This window comes from Terrapene carolina, unplaced genomic scaffold (assembly GCF_002925995.2).
Source record: "Terrapene carolina triunguis isolate 2854851 unplaced genomic scaffold, T_m_triunguis-2.0 Scaffold85, whole genome shotgun sequence".
Classification (NCBI taxonomy): Eukaryota; Metazoa; Chordata; order Testudines; family Emydidae; genus Terrapene; species Terrapene triunguis.
The window spans coordinates 41,012,010-41,018,103 of NW_020664436.1; the positions used below are offsets into that span (position 1 = coordinate 41,012,010).

Sequence of the window (6,094 nt, forward strand, 5' to 3'; positions counted from 1 at the left end):
CTGTACATCAGTGGCTTTTTTGTTTGTTTTGGAAGCTGCATCAGGAATAGGGTAGAAAGGTAATAAAACTGTTAGATTACATAAATTAAGTGGTATGTTCTCACATAGCATAATGTCTTACTTCTGCTCCTCCCCTCTCTCAAAAAAAAATATATATAAAAGAAGGGAGTCAGAGTCTAGAAATTGAGTCTAGAAAACTTTCAGAGTGGGAGAGTGAAAACATTGGGGCTGGCTGAGATGGCAGCCAAGAGCCCACACCCCCTCCCGAACCCCAACCCTCTACCCCAGTCTGGTGAAAGTGAGTGAGGGTGGGGGAGAGCAAGCGATGGGGCGGAGGGGATGGAGTGAGCGGGGTGGGGCTTTAGGGAAGAGGCGGGGTAGATCGTAGGTTGCCCTTAAATTCAAAAGGTGATCTTGGGCATAAAAAGGTTGGAGACCACTGTGGTAGAGAGAGCCATTCATTATTTCATATCTAAGAGGGGATGTTTTCTCTCTTATAAGAAGAGCACACAGAGAGTGGTTGACACTAAAAGGCTGATGACAGGATTGTGTTGAGTACAGTCTAGCATGGCCTCATTGCCACAAGGTATCATTGAGCCAGGAGCAGATACTAAGGCAATGAGATCTGCGCCTCATTTGTTGCCTCATGACATCTGTCTCAGCACTCAGTCACTCCTTTGACATACTTGAGTGTTCTGAATGCAGCTATGGCTGATTATTGTTGTGGGTGGTGCCTGATACCAAGTAGAAGTAAGACTGCATTGAGTGCCTTCCACTTACATCATGCACAAGAAGGCAGAGATGAATGTAGTTCTCAATGGTCAGCGAATAAAGCATGATTCACACCCGGTCTATCTAGGCATCATGTTGGATAGAACTTTCACATATCATTACCGTCTTACAAAAACAGTGACTAAAGTCAAAATGCGCTAAAACCTGCTCAGGAAACTGGCCAGAATGACATGGGGTGCCAAAGCCCATATGTTACTCACTTCAGCCTTGGCACTCTGTTATTCAGAGGTGAAGTACTGTGCTCCAAAGGGGCTCGCTTGTCTCACGCAAGGATGATCGACGTATAACTTAATTGCACCATACCTATTATTTCAGGCATATTTACATCTATTCTTCTACCGTGGTTAAAGATATGATTTGGTCAGAATTCTGTAACTGCACCGGTCTGCTTTGGCTGGAGCCAAGGCTTTATGCCCCCCTTGCAGCTGTGGCAGGAGCTGGGGCTGTGCCCCCCCCCCCCATTGCTGTGACCAGAGCTGGGGCAGTGTGTTCCTAACCAGTGGCTTCAACTGGGGCTGGAGCCAGGGCTGTGCTCCCCCTTCCCCCAGCATAGCTGTGGCCAGGGCTCGAGCCAGGGCTGTGTGCCCCCACGCAACCCTGCGTCTGGGCCCGAGGCTGTGTACCCCTACCCTGTGGCTTTGGCTGGGGCTGTGCGACCCTAACCCTTGGCTTCAGTCGGAGCTGTGTGCCCCCCCAGCTGCGGCCAGGGCTGGAGCTAGGGTTGTGCGCCCCCTGATAGTGGGGCTATCAGTCCCCCTCACCCTTTGCAGTAGGGCTTGGGCTCTCAGTCTCCCCCATAGAGCTCCAGCTGTGATCCCCCTCTCCCCCCCTTATTCTTAGTAAAAGTCACGGACAGGTCATGGCTCCCATGCATTTTTGTGTATTGCCAGAGACCTGAATGTAACTTTTACTAAAAATAACCATGACAAAATCTTAACCTTAACCATAGTTACCAGTTCTCTGCAATACTGCTCCGGCCAGTGTTGGTAGACAAGAAAGCGTAGCAAAGCTTGTGACAAAATTGCAAAATATGCCACATCTATTATTAAAGACTTGTTTAATCCACCCTATGGCCGTCTTCCCTCATGCTGCCGGTTGTGAATAAGTTTGGGGTGAGGGATTTACGGTAGAGGACGCGTGGCGAACTTCACGGACCGCAGAGAAAGTGACATATAGTTAGCTTGCTTGGGACCCCACTCCGTGTCAACCCGGGTTTCATTTACCACGAAGGCAGTGGTGGAGCCTTCTGAACCGGTTTCGTATGGGGCATGGAATTTGCGCCACAGCGGAATTTCAGTGGCGTTTGAGAGACAGGTCAATGTGGGCAGCCACAAACCTGCCTGGAACCCCGCTGATAAGAACGCCGCCACCCCGGCGTGGCTTCACCAGATTATAACTCTGCACTGAGAAGTGGGGGCGGCTGGGAGGGGATCGGAATCCTCAGGCATCAGCCAACCAGAAACGGCGCCTTTCCTGGGGGGCGGAGTTGTGCTACGGGCCGCTGCCAGAGCCAGGACGAGGGCGCGCGTGAGGCGCTCGCGGCCCGTTCCCCCCGCGCAGGGCCCGGCCCGGAATGCTGACTCTGAGCTACTCACATTCCAATCCAGGGGGGTGGGGGGAGCAGCAGGGAATACTCGCAAAGGAGGCCGGGAACTGCCCATATCCGGGAAACCCTCTGCGCCAGACCCACCGAGAACATGGCGGCCCGGAACTGAGCCCCACGGGGGGTGGGGGAGGGGACGAGCTGCCACCAGCACCGGGGACCCGAACGGCGCTGCCGCCGCCCCACGGGCGGAGCCCAGCGCCGCACGCAGCGCGCCGCACCCCGCAACACGCGTGGGCCCGGGGCGACGCCGCCGCCGCCTTGTCCCCGCAGGTAGGTCCGGCTCCGAGCGCCCTCGCCCCGCTCTGCCCCGGGAGGGGATCCAGTGCCCGGGCGGAGGCGAGTCCCGACCGCGCCTCCCGCGTGAATGTGACCGGCCGGCCCTGGCCGCCGCCTCTCGGCACGCTGGGGGGCGCTGCCCCGCGAGAGAGTAGAGACAATAACAGCCCCTCCCGCCCCCGTCGCCCCGTGCCCTCGGGAGCCGCAAGGGGGGGTGGGGGGTTGCTCCTGTCTCCCCGCCTGGCTCACCCCGTTTGCAGCTCTGCCCGGCTGCTGCACCCCCCCCCCAATCCCCTGCTCAGATCCCCTCGCCCGGTACAGCGCTTTGCCCCTGGGGGTATCGCCCCGCATCCATCTCTCCGGCGGGGATTCCCCGTCTGCTGCCCCAGCGCCTCGCCTTAGCTGCTCTGGGGACTGGGGAGGGGCTGGGCGGCGCCGACTAGAATCCAGTTTGTGTCCCGGGGTGGGTACGGTCTGGGGTCTCTGCCTCTCTGCGCGCTCCTCGCCTGCAGCTGGAGCTTTTGTGTATTTCAACCCCGGATTAAACTTTGAAACGTTTCCCCTCGTTCCTGCAAAATAAAGATCGGGGAAAAGGGGAGCGAGGTAATTGAAAGCGTGTGTGTAACTGATTCGAGAGCCAAATCTATTAATCTTTGAGTGAGGACTATGGGGTTGGGATGACACCGGGCTGAGGAAGAGACACTGGATTTATTGGGTTCCGGGTGGAAGAGACACTGGAAGAGAGATTATTCCCTCAACATGATGATCCCATATGGCCTCTTCAGCTGTTACTGGCACTGACTTCTGCAGTCAAATAAATTTTTATATGAAACTAGGTCAGCTTTGGCTAGTGTACTTTCATTTAAGTGAAATCTGGTTTAACTTGTTTGTCTATTGGTGACCAATGAATATCCCACCATTATAGTGATTTAAATTTGGTGGATGTTCACACATTAGTCCAAGCTCCATCTCCAAGTACCCAGCTGTCACAGATAAGGGAGAATCTGATACTTTGGCGGATGGTATTTATGCTGCTCTGAATTTTTGTATATAGGTTGAAAACTAAATTGGTCCCAGGTCTGGTACTTTCTATAAATCCGTGGTCTATGCCAAAATACAATGCTGATCTGAGGGATCAGTGACTGTCTTGTTCCAATATCTTGCAAACCACCAGGGTTAGAAACAAAAGCTGTTAACCATTGTAATACAGTATGGAAGGAGACATCATAAGAACATAGGAATGGCCATACTGGCTCAGATTATTGGTCCACATAGCCCAGTATTCTGGCTTCCAACAGTGGCTGGTGCCAGAGGCTTCAGAAGAAATGAACAGAACAGGGCAATTACCAATTGATCCCTTGTCATCCAGGCCCAGCTTCTGGCAGTCAGAGGCTTAGGAACTCCCAGAGTATGGGGGTTGCGTCCCTGACCATCTTGCTAATAGCTATTGACAGACCTATCCTCCATAAATGTATCTAATTATTTTTTTTAACCCAGTTATGCTTTTGACCTTCACAAGATCCCCTGGCAGTGAGTTCCACAGGTTGACTGCATTGTGTGAAGAAGTACTTCCTTATGTTTGTTTTAAACCTGCTGCCTATTACTTTCATTGGGTGACTCCTGGTTCTAGTGTTATGTGAAGGGATAAATAACACTTCCTTCTAGTGTTATGTGAAGGGATAAATAACACTATCTCCATACCATTTGTGATCTTTTCCTTTATCATATCATATATTTGTCTTCTAAACTAAACAGTTGCAGTCTTTTTAATCTCTCTTCATATGGAAGCTGTTCCATACCTCCTCCTCCCTCCCCCCAAATAATTTTTGTTACTCTTCTCTGTACTTTTTGCAATTCTAATACACCTCTACCTCGATATAACGCTGTCCTCGGTAGCCCAAAAATCTTACTGCGTTATAGGTGAAACCGTGTTATATCGAACTTGCTTTGATCCGCCAGAGTGCACAGCCCCCCCCCCCCACCCCGGAGCGCTGCTTTACCGCGTTATATCTGAATTCGTGTTATATCGAGTAGCGTTATATTGAGGTAGAGGTGTATATCTTTTTTCAGATGGGGCAACCAGAACTGCAGGCAGTGTTCAAGGAGTGGGCGTACCATAGATTTATACAGTGGCATTATGATATTTTCTGTCTTATTTTCTGACCATTCCCTAATGGTTCCTAAGATTCTGTTAGCTTTTTTGACTGCTGCAGTACACTGAGCAGTGTTTTCAGAAAATTATCCATGACGACTCCAAGAGCTCTTTCTTGTGCGGTAACAGCTAACTGAGACCCCATCGCTTTGTATGTATAGTTGGGATTATGTTTTCTAATGTGCATTACTTTGGCAACATTGAATTCCATCTGCAGTATCACATTCATTTCTAGACCTGGTGGTCCATGAGATGCTGTACCCTTAAAATTGCTTTATTCTAATTACCTTAGTACCTCTCTGTCATTATGCCAATTCCAATGTGATTTGGAAGCTACTGTCCTCGTAGCTACTAGGATCACTTCTGTATACTATGTGAAGGCAACTAAGAATACCAGCTTTTAAATGAGTGTAAAGAATTGACCTGTAACATGACAGTCTTGATTGAGAAATTTGGACTGGTTAAATTATTTAGAAGTGAAGCATGGCAGGAGAAATGACAGTTTATTCCAATTACAGTTTTTAAGGATTGGGTGTTGTTTAAATATTGTTGCAGTTATGAAATATTAACTATGTACAACTTTGTGATAGTTTTATAAAACTTAAAAGTTAGTATTTTTACCACTCCAATGGTTCCCTTTCCCAGTGAAGTTTGAAAGGCCTTACATGGTACTGTCAGAAGCTGCAACTGTTCACACTCTCAAATTGAGCTACAACTACCTAAATTGTCAGACTTTCTCTTCCCAGCTCTCAAGTTTGATATTTTCTTGGCTTAAACAACATTCATTTTTAAGGTCCAATATTTTGTGAAATACAGGGTATAGAAGCACTAGGGCAGATCAGTACAGATATTTCTAGGACCAATAAACATTCTGAGAATTTGGCCTGGAAAGTAAGAAACCTGTTATCCTGGTTTTTGTTTCCTTAAAAGGAAAGAAGGGGCAAACTGATGCAGCTTCATTTGAGAAGTGGAGATAGATGCAGCTGAAAATGTACTAATGGACAATGTTTACAGAATTGCAAGTGGGGCTATCATCAGTTCTTCAGATACGGGGAGAATAGTTATTGTCCCCTGGCTCAATGTGCAAGATGAAGGGAGTGGTGTTGACCACCTAGCAAAGCCTTTTTTTACTTTTAAAGTGGGTGTGTAAATTCCTTGTTTGTGAAATGTGATGAATTCGCAGCCTTGGGGTTTGAGGTTCCCTGTACACAGAACAGGTATTGTGACGGGTTGGATCACAGAAACCCCCTTGGGAGCTGCCACCCGAT

At 49.2% G+C, this 6,094-nt stretch overlaps 1 protein-coding gene across 2 annotated transcripts in view; it reads left to right on the plus strand.

The window, feature by feature from the left end:
• The first annotated feature begins 2,475 nt into the window (after nt 1–2,475).
• The window catches only part of LATS1 (large tumor suppressor kinase 1), a 38,537-nt gene continuing 34,918 nt past the window's right edge, over nt 2,476–6,094 (plus strand). For both annotated transcript variants that reach the window (XM_024200258.3, XM_024200267.3), the window contains exon 1: nt 2,476–2,668. The gene's annotated coding sequence lies outside the window, so the exon portion shown is untranslated. The remainder of the gene's footprint in view (nt 2,669–6,094) is intronic.